The sequence below is a fragment of the Ailuropoda melanoleuca genome, chromosome 4 (genome assembly GCF_002007445.2).
Source record: "Ailuropoda melanoleuca isolate Jingjing chromosome 4, ASM200744v2, whole genome shotgun sequence".
NCBI lineage: Eukaryota > Metazoa > Chordata > Mammalia > Carnivora > Ursidae > Ailuropoda > Ailuropoda melanoleuca.
The window spans coordinates 42,772,164-42,786,507 of record NC_048221.1 but is presented as its reverse complement, the minus strand read 5'-3'; the positions used below and the strand labels follow the sequence as shown (position 1 = coordinate 42,786,507).

Here is a 14,344-nt window from a genome sequence, read left to right as displayed (position 1 = left end):
GAGGGGGGGGGCGGGGGGTGAGGGAGGGGGGCAACAGTGAACTTGAGAAGCTGGAAGAGGGGGCTTTTGGAAGATTTTACCTACTTGTCCTTAGGGGAAGGACACTGGCCAGACCGGCAGCGTTTCCGACCTGAACTCTCACTCATTCAGTGCGCTTTCAAGCTGGAATGTGTGTGTGGGAAAGGAAATGGTTGCTATGAAATATGTACAAGGATCAGTTTGTGGTGTGTGGAGAGGGAGGCGCACATTGAAAGCTTTGTTATTCAAAAGCATGTGCTTTAGAAAATGACGTTACCATGATCTTTCTACAGTATGAATCTACTGTTTTCTTGCAGAAATGGCTGTCTTCATCCCCAACTCCAAACCTCAGGGTAATCGTAGATTGGCAACAATGTCCCAGCCCCTCAAGAACCCTGTGCAAAGTGAGTCTGACAGCTAGAGGAAAGCCGGCCCGGTTGAATTCATTGGCATGCATTTCCAGCAACCCCAAGAGAAGCCCAGGCTCCTCTCAAGGGAAAAAGCCCCAAGAGCTTTGCNCAAGGGCTTTGCTGAACCCCACTCTTCCTGTGCGTTGTTCAGCAGTTCAGAGCTACATAAACAGCTTCTGACCATTTCCACAGTCGTGTAAACCTACACTGACATCTCCATTATGTGGAAAAGATGTTAACTGGAAAACTATTTTTAAACTACTGTAGTAAGCAACCAACTCCTACAAATACATGCAGCTGCCTTGTTCACACAGTTTTGTGTTCTTTGTTTTTTTCATTCCTATTCAGGCAGTGGGCAAATTCAGAAGTGTGTTGTGTATTGTTGTGGTCAAAATTTTCACCACTTGAAATTCTATGGCTTTCCTTTTTGCTGAGATTAATGCTAAAGAAAGGAGTTTTTGCTATTGTTCCCCAGATTTCTTGATGGCTTAAACTTGGAGAGAGACTTTAAGTCCCCCTCCCATTGCCCACGTGGTATATTTCTCTAATACAGGCACTTTCGCAAAAAGGGGAATGTTGGTAATGCAAGAATTTTCTATGGTAAAAAACTAGTTAAGATGAATTATTTTTACTCACTCTGAAGGCTTTTGTGGTCCTGCCAGAACCATGACTTATAACGTAATGACTTTCAGATTATTTTTCTGCACCTAGTCACTTAAAATTATGCATACGACTTTCAGTAAAAATACATTTATAAAAGAACAAAATGCCTAGCCAGAAATTCTCCAGAAAATATTCCTGTGTATACATGTGTAATCTTAAATGTTCAGGGAAAAAGTGATGCTTTAAACTCAAAATAAAATTTCAAAGAGAAAAGAATAAAGTAGGCTGTCACATTCTACCAAAGAAACTCCAAATTGAAGCAATTTTCAAAGTTTTATTAAGGTTTAGGGCAAAGCTCCTTAACAGTGTTTTCAAATTTAAATAGTTTTGTTTTCATTCTTTCCTTTTACCCTTCTTCTATTTCTATTATAAGCTACACACTGTATTCTAGTAGGTGCTAGGAAACTGAAAATGACCGAAACTTAGTATCTGCTACACAGTTTACCATGTAGTTGGACAGACAGGCATTATGTATCAGGAGAGACAGATTTGGGTCGTGTTGAGGGAATGTCAGTTAAACATTATGATGAGAGGCAATTTTTTTCTTTTCATCAATAGGCCCACGCAGATCAAATGCTAAGCTGTATCAGCACATCCCCAACATTTCCCTGAGAAGAACAGTGGCTAGTTTGAAATATAACAAATAATTCAGTCCCTTTTTTCAATCCCACAGGAAAGGCATGAAGCTCAACTTTCACCTCTGCCAAGAAAGAAAGCCTCTCACTGAAGCTCCCAGGATTGGAGAGTGTTCTTAGGAGAACCAGCCCCTGCCAGGAGACAAGAATGGTTTATTTTGACGACAACATCCTCACACGTGTGTCCCTGCATATCCGGTACCCTGGCTGTGTGTCAGTTTCTTGCTCAGGGAAGCTGTCATTGGGATTCTGTGGGGGGAAATGTTCCAAAGGAATCAATTAATGTTGCCAGCAACAAGTTCAATACCACGCACTGAGTCCCCCTGCTTTATATCAGTGCATGAATGAATTACTGGTGCTCATATAATTTGCAAATAATCATCATTATAATGCAGTGGAAAATTTCTCTTGTGCAGGTAGCCTAGGTAGCATCTAAGCAGAGAGCTGCAATACCTCTCCCCATTACACCCCCTAAAATAATTACTTACATACATATGTGAGGTTTTACTTCCAGGTCTTTTAATATAGAACTATCTATGTGGACACAAGGTCACCTCTTGTTCTCATTAAACCAATCTGAACAAAGTGTGATAATTCTTAAGGGAAATCAACGCTGAAAATGCTTTTGACTTTTTGGAGACATGGGCAGAATACATCATCAGGTTAGGCTCAGCATGCAACAGTTCTAAACTCCAGATATGGCATCTATCTGCTCATGTTATTCCTTTCCCTCACCTCTGGGGAATGGGGGGTGGGGGGGCGGGGTAGGAGTAACTTTAATATAGGAGAAGGAAAAAGGAAGAGCATTACAGGAAAAGAAATATGTCTCTTCTGACCACATTTAATTTGATTCCATTTTCTCCTTATATCTGGCCTCCAGTGGGATTTAAACAAACTCAAAAACACCACCGTCTTTGTTCTAAATGATTTGAATAAGGTTATCCAATGGCAAGGGTGCCTCAATGAGAAAAAAAGGACCTTAGTTTCATGATTTTTGCTTATTTAATGTATTAGGTGCCTGGATAGATCTTCAGATATAAAGCACCAGTTCTATCCTATCCGCACTTTTAAAACTACCTTCAAATTCACTCTAATGAAGTGCATAAAGCAGTTTTTTTTTTTAAAGAATTGTGTCATGAACAGCTTTGTGTTCAGTGTTGTAACAGAGTATAATAAAACGGAGCTCAGATAAGGACTTTCAGACCCGCCTTCCAAAGCTTCCTTCTATTCAATTGTTTTAGGCGACTGATTGATGCTTGAGCTTCAAACTAAGGGCATCAGAATAATAATGGCCGCATAGTGTGATAATGATAATTAGCACACAAAAGCACAGTTAATTGCCATGAAGGTTGTGACATAGACTGACAGACAGAGTCAAAGTAAACTAGAAGCCTGACACCCCAGCCAAGACTCCTTTATAAACAAGGCTGTGAAACTCCCACTGAATTTAAGCATAATGAAGTGGAATTAGGAATCAATCAGCTATGCTCCCCTCCACCCTTTTTCCAGATTTTATTACATTCCTTATATAAAATGCAAAAATAGAAGTTCAAGAATCCTTACTTTGCAAAAGTCTTTAGTTGATTTCTGTTGTTTGCAGTAGTTATGTTCTATAAACTCTCTGTGAACACTGAATTAGTGACTACTGAAACCATTGCTTCTAGGAGAAATAGGTTCCTGTGAGTCTCTGGTGACATTTTCATAAACCAATCAATACCAAACCTCATTTTATGTGTGCTTCTGCTTAAAGACACCTTATTTAATATACATTGTTGATTCATTAACACTGAATTCACAGCCAGCAGCAAATTCATGCCTGAACAAAGCTTATCCAGAGTACGTATTTTCTTTTTGCTCTAAGGCACAGCACGTGGCCTTCTTGCCCTTGGGAGCCTAAGACAGCACTTCAGCATTATACTTTGGGCCACTTTTAATGGCAAAATAACCAATAAAAAGCACAAAAATTCAAAAAATGTGGCAGCAGGGATGCCTGGGTGGCTCAGTCGGTTAAGTGTCTGCTTTTGGCTCAGGTCATGATCCCAGGGTCCTGGGATTGAATCCTGCGTCCAGCTCCTGGCTCATCAGGGAGCCTGCTTCTCCCTCTTCCTCTGTCAGCTGCTCTCCCAGCTTGTGTCTATCTCTGACAAATAAATAAATAAAATCTTAAAAAATGAAAAATGTGGCAGCAAATGGACCGCAAAAGAGAGACTGCTTTACAACAGGAAACAGGAAGGCAGAGTGTCATCTTCAGGTGTAAAACAACACTTGTATCTTATCCCTGCAGACATGTAGACTTCAATGGGGAAAGTAGGCAACTCAAATTTTTCACTGCTCTATGTCCACAGATGACTGCAGAAGTGCCACAAGTATTAACTCTGGGTTTATAAATAAATCTTACCAAGTAGGCACATTTGGAAATAAATTTTATATATGCAAATATGGAATCTGTGAATAATAAAGATGACTATACCAAATATCCCCTTTAAAAGTCAATCCACATATGATATGTGATGCAGTTTGCAGATACTCAATTTACACTTAATCGTTTTAGGAATATGTTATTCTGAGAAAAAAGGTATATGTTGTACTATGAAAGACTGTCTTCTGCCAGCTTCCTCAAGTAAGTTATATATTACAATCACATAGGATTTATCTGTTTATCATAGACCATAGCCACTTTGTTTTGACTTCCAAAGTGGATTTTGGTGTTTTTGTTGTTCTTCAACATTATAATTCATGCACTTGTTTACAAAGTAAAATAATTTGAAAAACTAAGATAAAGTTAAGGATAAACAAAGATGAAGCTTAGTGAACTGAAAAGTGTATCCTGGCCTTTGCCCCAGGGAATGTAATCTTAGATGAACATAAGACTGGCAATTATCCATATAGAAGGCTAGGTGCAGAGGAAACAAATCCACGGACTTAATTTAATCATTCAGAGTCTACTTATCATTTTTTTTGTTCTATTAAAAACTTTTAGGAAGTAAATGGTTTGTATGCAAATCCTTTACAAATATTGTTAACAATTTAAAAACAACAACAACAACAAATATTGTTAACAATTCAGGTTTAAGTTTTTTTTTTGTTTTTTTGTTTTTTTTTTTTTAAGATTTTATTTATTTATTTGACAGAGATAGAGACAGGCAGCGAGAGAGGGAACACAAGCAGGGGGAGTGGGAGAGGAAGAAGCAGGCTCATAGCAGAGGAGCCTGATGTGGGGCTCGATCCCATAACTCCGGGATCACGCCCTGAGCTGAAGGCAGACGCTTAACCGCTGTGCCACCCAGGCGCCCCCAGGTTTAAGTTTTTAGCACGTTAGGAATTTTTTTAAGATAACCCCCACCAATCCATGTTTTCTGGTATTCATGTTCTTATTTAATTCCTTTCTTTTTAGCTGTTGGGTAGCCTTATTGATTTCACTATTATTGATTCACGAAAATGATGGATGTCACTTTCAACATTAGGTTACACAAAGACTGGCTTCTATCTTGAGCGCTCTCTCTGTCTCTCCTCTCTCTCTCAGATTGCCAGCTTCCACACTGTGAAGAGAATCAGTCAGCCTAAAATGGTAAGACGCACATGGCAAATAACCAAGATCTGCCAGAATTCATGGGAATGAGCCATTTACCAATGGCTGTATAAGTGAGCTTGGAAGCAGATTCTCTAGTCCAACTGAAGTGTTAAAATAATTGAATCACTGGCCAACACATTGACTTGACTTCATGAGAGACCCGCAACCAGAAACACTCCCACTAAGAGGTACCTGGATTGCAACCAAAAAAAAAATTGAACGATTAGTGTTTATTAGTTTAAGACCCTGTGTCTTGTTGCAATTTGTTACATAGTTAGCTAATTCACCCCAGCCTCCAAGATATTCTGATTTAATAAGTTTGGGGTACGGTTTGGATACATGAGTTTTAGAAACAAACCAAGTGATTCTAATGCACGTGGTTCTTTGACAACTCTTTTATAAACCCTGGTATTTGGAGATGAGTTACAAAGAAATTAGAGAGTTCATTCCATCATACATTTTTCATTTTGTCCTAAACAATTGATACTTTTTCCACATAAGCATGATTATATGTTTTCTAAAATATTTTCATATTATACATATTGCTTTAGTATCATTTTCTTCATTTACAGTGTGTCCTGCGGGTTTTTCCTATCACTAGTTTTCTATGCCCTAATTTTTAAAATCTGCTTGTTATTTCATTTTAGAATATACTGCAAATTAATCAGTACTCAATCAATTGTTAGAATATTAAATCATGTATGTTTTGCCATGATAAATAAGTCTTTGATAAGTTAAATTTTAAATTTGAAGTTAAATTTTATACACATCCTTAATTACTTCTTTTAGAACAAATTCCTGGAACTTGAATTACCAGGTGAGAAAGTAGTGTGATTTTGCTTGTTTTTAATTATTAGATTCTTTTGGGAATATATCCATGATTTCCAAAAATTAAACGTAGGTAAGAGCTCTAGATCTTATTCTCAACACCCTCAAAACAATGAAGCAAATTGCAATAAATGAAGATTCAAGTCTAAATTCTGCACATGTAAGAACATAGTAGGCAGACATAAAAAAAAAATCATTCAGACTGAGCTCAGCCAAGTGCCAACTCTCTGTCCTACCAGCTCTCCAATAACACTTTGGTTTTTTGTTGTTGTTGTTGGTTTTTTTTTAAAGATTTTATTTATCTGAGAGAGTGAGCAGGAATAGGGGGAGGAGCAGAGTGAAAAGAAGAAGCAAACTCCGAGCTGAGCAGGGAGCCCAAGCAGACTCTCCACTGAGCAGGGTGTCTGATGCGGGGCTTCATCTGACCTGACCGAAGTCAGAGGCTTAACCGACCCAGGCGCCCTTAAATAACATTTTGAATGTAAGAGTCACTAGAGGCAAATGCAACAGTATTGCAAGGGCAGGATTCAGTTAGGGTTTTAATTGGAGTCAGGCAACAAAATGCTCTGAAAAGTACTCACAGAAATGATTACAAGCATAAGCACAGAACACCGCTCGCAGGAATATAAGCTATTGGGCACACCAGATTCTCACATCATGTTCTGCAGAGCAACACTCATTCCAATATTTCTAATCAAACCCATATCTTGAGCACCACTCATTTCACCAGTGAATAATCATTGCTACCTTCAATTATGCCAATTAACAAAGCTTTTATCATTGATCTTAAATAAAGTTAATTGAATCTCACGTGGGTTTCTGATAAGAGGCTTTTAGATGCTAACTACCTGCTTCTGGAATATATATCCTTGATTAGGGAACTACAAATGTTAACCAACCCTGGCAAGAGGGTAGGTTAAAATCAACACACACACACACACGCACACGCACACACACACAGACACACACACGGCCATTAGCCATACATCACACTATGCTAACATTTTTAAGTAAGTTGAATGTAACATGGCAAAGTAATGCACATTTTTAATATTGTGTTTATTTTCTCAAAGTTTGTGTCAATTTACTTTTTCATTAGTGGTATATTTTCCCAGTTCCTTGCATACTCACTGAGTAATATAATTTTATCTATTGTCTTTTCAAATTTGTGAACATAAAAGTGTTTCTCACTTTTCTTTATTGCTAGTGAGGTCAAACGTTTTACATATGTTCATTTGTTATGTGCATCTTACAAAATGTCAGCTTGTGTTCTTTGCTCATTTATTTATTTGAGTGTTAATCTTTATCCTAGAGATTTGTCAAACTTTTTGGTATATTTAAGATAAGATTTTATCTGTTGCAAATATTTCCTTGTGTTTTCTTTTTAACTTTAGAAATATACATATATTTTACATTCTTGTATACTCAAATGTATTACTTTTTCTTTACGTTTCTATCTTTTCTCCAGCTTTAAGATATAACCGACACATAACACTGGGTAAATTTAAAGTACACAATGTGAAGTTTGGTAGCTGGACATATTGTGAAATGTTTACTGCAGGAAGGTTAACACAATCTTCACGTCACAGAATTACCCTTTTTGGTGGTGGTGGTTATTGTTTTTATAGTGAGAGGATTTAAGATTTATTTTCTTTATTCCTTTTAATATTTTGTTTCTTTTATTTTGTTTTGCTCCTCTTACTGGATAATTTTGAATAATGTCTCTAAGTTCACACGGATTCTTCCTTTGACTGGATTAATCTGCTGTTGAAGCTTTCTATTGAGTTCTTCCCATCAGCCACTTTATGCTTCAATTCCAAAATTTCTGTTTGGTTCTGTTTTATGCTTTCTATCTCTTTGTTGAATCTCTCTTTTTGTTCTTGTATTGTTTTCTTGATTTATGTAAACTGTGTATCTGTGTTCTTGTAGTTTTCTGAGCATCTTTAGAACAATTATTTTAAAGTTTTTGTTAGGTAATTTATGTCCACTACTTTGGGGAAAGTTACTGAAAGATTACTGTGTTCCTTTTGTGANTGTTCTTGTAGTTTTCTGAGCATCTTTAGAACAATTATTTTAAAGTTTTTGTTAGGTAATTTATGTCCACTACTTTGGGGAAAGTTACTGAAAGATTACTGTGTTCCTTTTGTGATACCATGTTTTCCTGATTCTAAATGATCCCTGTAGCTTGCACAGGTGTCTTCATATTTGAAAAAGCAGTTACCTCTTCCAAACTTTATGGACTGATCTCGATAAGGGGACTTTTACCCATGGTTGGGTCCACGCTAGAGCATGCTGTGATCCTGGTTCTAGTTGTGCAGGGCGCTAAGAGCAGGGGTGTGTGCTCCTGCAGGTATGGAGGACATAATGTTTCACTGGATCAGGTCTTGAGGTCCATGACATCGACAGCCATATGATCTTTAGCCAGAGCTGCAGGGGTTCCGCAAAGGTGCAAGGGGTCAGTTCCTCAGTGACATCTCTATTTCAAGCTGCTAAGGACCAAGGCAGGCAGCTGTGGTTGCCAGAGCCAGTGATGTGCTTGGCTGCACTGGCCACCTCCAGGTGCCTGTGTAGTCGAAGGGGCCCGCTGTAGACATACACTTAGTGTCAAGGGCTGAGGCTTGCCACAGTGACTGGGGTTGCGGGAATGTTAGCAGCTGCAAAGGTCCTAGCCATAAGCATGCACTCCTGTAGCTGCAGACTCTCACCTCAGGCATGTGCAGAGCAGTGGAGGCTGGTGACAGCAGTCTGGTCAGCAGCATGGATGTACACAGCTACAGGGCAAGCTAGGGGTGCACACACGGGGTTGGGATTCAGCTGTGGAGAGGTCTAGGTTGGTGTCTTATGGATGCAGCCACAGAGGTTCCACGGGGTGTGGGGGAGGGAGCAGAGAGAGATTTATGTAACTCCTGTCTGTGGATGCAAACACCTATGGGACAAAAACTTCAATGGCAAAATCAGCAAGGGGTGCATAGTGATTGCACCGGGCGCTGGTTTTTCCAGTGGCAAAAGCTTCTGGGGTCCTCTCAGGAGCAGGGAACTATGTCACTCCTTTTGTGTGGCTGATATCGGTAACCCCTGTCTTTCTTTCTTGTTCTCAGCTATATTTACATGAGTCAACTTGGCAGGTGAAACCAAAGTGGATCCATCATGCAGTGCCCTCAAAGGCTAGGGGAAATGTTTGCTAACTCCATTCTCCCAGTCATCAATAAGGAAACTCTTTTTTTTGTGTGGCTGATATCGGTAACCCCTGTCTTTCTTTCTTGTTCTCAGCTATATTTACATGAGTCAACTTGGCAGGTGAAACCAAAGTGGATCCATCATGCAGTGCCCTCAAAGGCTAGGGGAAATGTTTGCTAACTCCATTCTCCCAGTCATCAATAAGGAAACTCTTTTTTTATTTTTAAGATTTTATTTATTTATTTGACAGGGACAGCCAGCAGAGAAGGAACACAAGCAGGGGGAGTGGGAGAGGAAGAAGCAGGCTCCAGCCTGATGTGGGGCTCGATCCCAGAACGCTGGGATCATGTCCTGAGCGGAAGGCAGATGCTTAATGACTGCGTCACCCAAGCGCCCCGGGGAAACTCTTTTGAGCTGGGGAGCAGTGCTGGCCTGGGGAAAAAGTAAAATGAAACTCTTCTTCCTAACCATTTTGTACCATTATTCTCAGAATTTTTGTTCCACTGCATTTCTGAAGCTTCTTAAGTGGACTTCTGAGTTCTCCCAGAGCTATTTTTGTTTGTGGATTGCTGTCTAATTGTTAATCTTTGTGGAGTTGCAGAAATTGGAGTCCCCTACCCCACCATCTTAGTAACATCACTTCCTGTCTTCGATGTCATATTTTAAACTACCTAGGGGTGCCTGGGTGGCTCAATCAGTTAAACATCTGCCTTTGGCTTAGATCATGATGCCGGGGTCCCCAGGATCAAGCCCCACTTCAGGCTCTCTTCTCCAGGCTCCCTGCTCAGCAGCGAGTCTGATTCTCCCTCTCTCTGCTCCTCCCCGTGCTTGTGCTCTTTTTCTCTTATTCTTTTGCTCACTCTCTCTCAAATAAATAAATAAAACCTTTAAAAAAAAAACAACAACCTAGAAAAACAAGCATATGGGAGGTGAAATTACTTTTAAGTAATTTTAAATAATTAAAACACACACATTTAAGGTCTCTAGAAGGGGTTTTAAGGGATGACATCAAATAAAGAAACATTCAAGAAAATCTAGTAAAACTCAGAACAGGGCATCTACATTTCAATCATGATACCTACCCCAACCCCCCCTGGGGTTCAGATTAATAGCAACTCCACTCCAGATGGAGTTAAGAGCATAGGATTCCCTCCTCCCCACCCCCAGCTCCTGGTAGAGAGATTTGGTATCTTAACAGGAGGGGTGGGCTTTTAGCATTTATCTTATTCCCAACTACCTATTGCAGTACCTAAATGGCAGGTGAGTATGGCTAAGAAATCAGTGTTACTTTATTCTATTCTGCCCTCACTCATAGAGCAGAGGCTCTACCTCTGGCATGACAAGTTGAAAATACTAGGGACCCCATCACTCTTGCCCCAATACATTTGTAGAGTGGAGTTTCCATGTTAAGACAGTTAAGTCTAAAATACCAGAGGCTAATGCCCCCCACCGAGAATTCTCCGAAATCTAGGGGATCACTCAGAGAGAATCATACCACTGTCCCCACAATCATTTCCAAAGCCATGGCTCAGAGATTTTGCCCAGGTGAAGAAGTAAGCCATAAGAACACACTGCTTTTATAATCTCTGGGGAAACAAACAAACATACAAAAGGTAAAGACAGCATTGAGGTTATCTGAAAGAGTGTGAGGAAACTCAATTCTAAGGGTTCTCTCAAAAACAGTGAAGTTTTGGTAGAAAGCAAATAAGAGGACGTTGATTGCTTCATGAGGAGTATTAGGTAAATCAGGAGCCAGTAAGTTTACCAAAGAACGACAGCAAAGAAGAGCTTGGGTAAAACAAAACTCAAGAAGTGATCTCAAAATTTACCCCAGTAAAGGAACCCAGATTTAATTGGATCAGTCTCAATCTAAGGAGAAATTATGTTCTACTATGTTGTTAAAAACAATAGAAATGTGAGATGGTAATTAGTAGAGCTTAGTAGCTGGGTGTGATCAGGGCGAAAGAGAGACTGCAAAAAGCCCTCCTAAAAATACTGTCATCCCAGGGTAAATGTGTGCATGCCAGGCCTGTGCCCTGGAGGAGCAAAATAGAGACTTCATGCTGCAGAAGAAATGGGACTTCATCATAATAATAGTCCAACAAGTGACTAAACAAATAAACAAGAAAACAATAATCACAAACACCTAAGCAAAAGGGGACCTTCTAGAGATATTACAATACATTATTTTAAATATCCAGTTTTCAGGGGCATCTGGCTGGATCAGTTCGTTGAGCATACAACTCTTGATCTAGGGGTTGTGAGTTCAAACCCCAGGCTGGGTATACAAATCACTTTAAAAAATGAAAAATAAAAAAATAAAATCTTTAAAATAGCCAGTTTTCAAATAAAATATAACAAAGAATCACTAATATGTGACCCATAAAACAAAAAGGAAAAAAAAGGCAAGCAATAGAAAGTCCCTGTGAGAGTGACCAGATGTCAGATTTGACAGAAAAAGGTTTCAGAATAGCCATTATGAACATGCTTAAAGGACTAAAGGAAAACATTAAAGAAGTAAACTAAGGCATGAGGACAATGTTGCATCAAATAGAGAATGTCAATAAAGATATAGAAATTATAAAGAAAGAACCATATGGAATTTCTGGAGTTGAAAAGTACAGTAACTGAAAATCTATACATGAATGTTCAGAGCAGTATTATTTATAATAGCCAAAAAAAAGTGAAACAACCTAAATGTCCATCAAATAATGAATAAGTAAACAAAATGTGGTAGATCCATACAATTAAATATTATTTGGCCATATAAAGTAATGAAGTAATGATATATGATACAATATAAATGAACCTTGAAAACATGCTAAATTAAAGAAGCTGGTCACAAAAGACCATGTAGTATATGATTCCATTCACATGAAATGTCCAGAACAGGGAAACCTACAAAGGCAGAAAGTAAATTAGTGGTTGCTTAGGGCTGAGTGATGGGGGTGAGAAGGACAGGCTTGGAAAAGGGGGTAATGGTTAAAGATTAAAGGGTTTTTAGAGGGATGATGAAAGTGTTCTAAAACTGATTTTGGTGATGTCTGCATGGTTCTGTAAATACACTAAAAAACAAGTGTATGGTAGGTGAACTATATCTCAATAAAGCTGTTACCAAAAAAACCCTCTATTCTCATCTCAGGGGAATATAAAATCCTACCTATATTTTTTCCTACCGTATTTACACTTTTATCTTAAAAATACTTATCTTTGGGGCACCTGGGTGGCTCAGTTGGTTAAGCATCCGACTTTTGATCTCAGCTCAGGTCTTGATCTCAGGATTGTGAGTTCAAGCTCTGAACTGGGCTCCACACCCAGCGTGGAGCCTACTTAAAAAAATTAAAAAATAAAAAATAAAAAAGACTTGTCTTTAATTCATCTAGCATTAATTTGATTTATGGGTGATTTTTATTTTTTAAGCTATTGTTTTTATTTACTTAAGGATTAGCCAGTTGTTTCCATATCATTGTAGATGCTAGTTCAGCTGTAATGTTATCAATTCTACTTTTGTCAAAGAAAATAGGTTGTCTTTTGAATTACGTGAAATAAAATGCTAATTAAGAGAGCACAATTAAGATGCTAAAGAAAATAACTTCGAGATATAGCACTTGGTTGGAAACATTTAACTTAAAGATCCTGCTTTGGGGAAGAATAAATATGAAATACAAGGGTGACTAACTCTTTGGAAAAAAAAAAAAAGAATCTTTCCATGAGAGGGAACTGATAAAAGAGCAGCAGGGGCAGCAGACATGGTGGGGTATCAGGCAATAAGGCATTTGCTGTTGAAACAAATATAACACCAAGTCATGCATATTCTATTTTTCTAACAAATCTGTTCTTCAGCAAATCTGAAATGCTAATTTGTTTTTTTGATAAAATATGACATGTATTTAATTAAATATACTTATGGATTATTTATTCACTATATTCTTGGAGACATATAACAGTATTATTCTTACTGATTATTGTATATATTTTAATATTTATTAGGATAAGTAATCATTTATATTCTTTTTTCACTGTAGCTTTTGACTATTGTTCTTAGCTGATTCTTCTGAATATATATTAGAATGATTTTGTCAGATTAAAAGTTATTACTGGAATTTTTATTTGGATTGTATAAAGTATTAAAAATAACGATAATAATACTGACACACATTTATCAAGCGCTTTAGATGTGCTAGAAAACAAGCATAATCATTACATGCCCTATAGCCCTGATCTTTATAAGACCTCCATAACATAGGTAGTGTGCGTTTTTCAACTTTTTAAATTGTGGAATAAACACATAGAGAAAAGTACATAAACATAAATGCAGAGATCAATAAATTATTACACAGAGGACGTCTATGCAACCAGTAAGTATACCAAGAACTAGAATATTCCCAGCATCCCAAAAGATCCCAATTCCCCCTTGCAACGACTACTCTTCCCTCTTCCCTAAAGATAATCATATTCCTGACTGCTAACAATCATTATGTAATGTTATATTTAAGGTACGTTAATTGCAATTAGTATATAGTTGGGTTTTATTTTATTTTTTAAATTCCAGTTTGATAATCTTTATATTTTAAGCAGAATAATTTTTCCATTTAAATGAAACTATTGATATATTTATGTTTAAATCCACCACATTATTTGTTCTGCCTCCTGTATATTCTTTCCTTCCCCCATCTTGCCTTCTTTTGGGAGATCATTTGTTTTTATCAAAATTTCCTCCCCTATTAGTTTGATATTTCCCCACTCTTTTAGCCACGTTTTGGAAGCTACCCTAGAAATTACAAGTGCATACCCGATTTATGAAGTTTATGTTCCTTGGAACAATTACCATTTTTTCAGTAATTTATGAACCTTAGAACACTAAAATCCATTTTTCCACTCCAAACTTATTGCTATTAGTATCGTGATTTTTAATTCTCTCCTCTATCTATCTAAATACTATTTATGATTTCTCTACACATCTAACTAATCTACTAAGACACTATAACTACTATTATATGCAGTCATTATTCATTGATATTTATCCACATATTTACCATTTC

General features: G+C 37.8%; 1 long non-coding RNA gene across 1 annotated transcript in view; it reads left to right on the top strand.

The window, feature by feature from the left end:
• Window positions 1-2,446, top strand: part of LOC117801923 — a 3,367-nt gene extending 921 nt beyond the window's left edge. The window contains exons 2-3 of the long non-coding RNA XR_004624741.1: window positions 336-422; window positions 1,765-2,446. This is a non-coding gene — a long non-coding RNA (uncharacterized LOC117801923). The remainder of the gene's footprint in view (window positions 1-335; window positions 423-1,764) is intronic.
• Window positions 2,447-14,344: the final 11,898 nt, after the last annotated feature.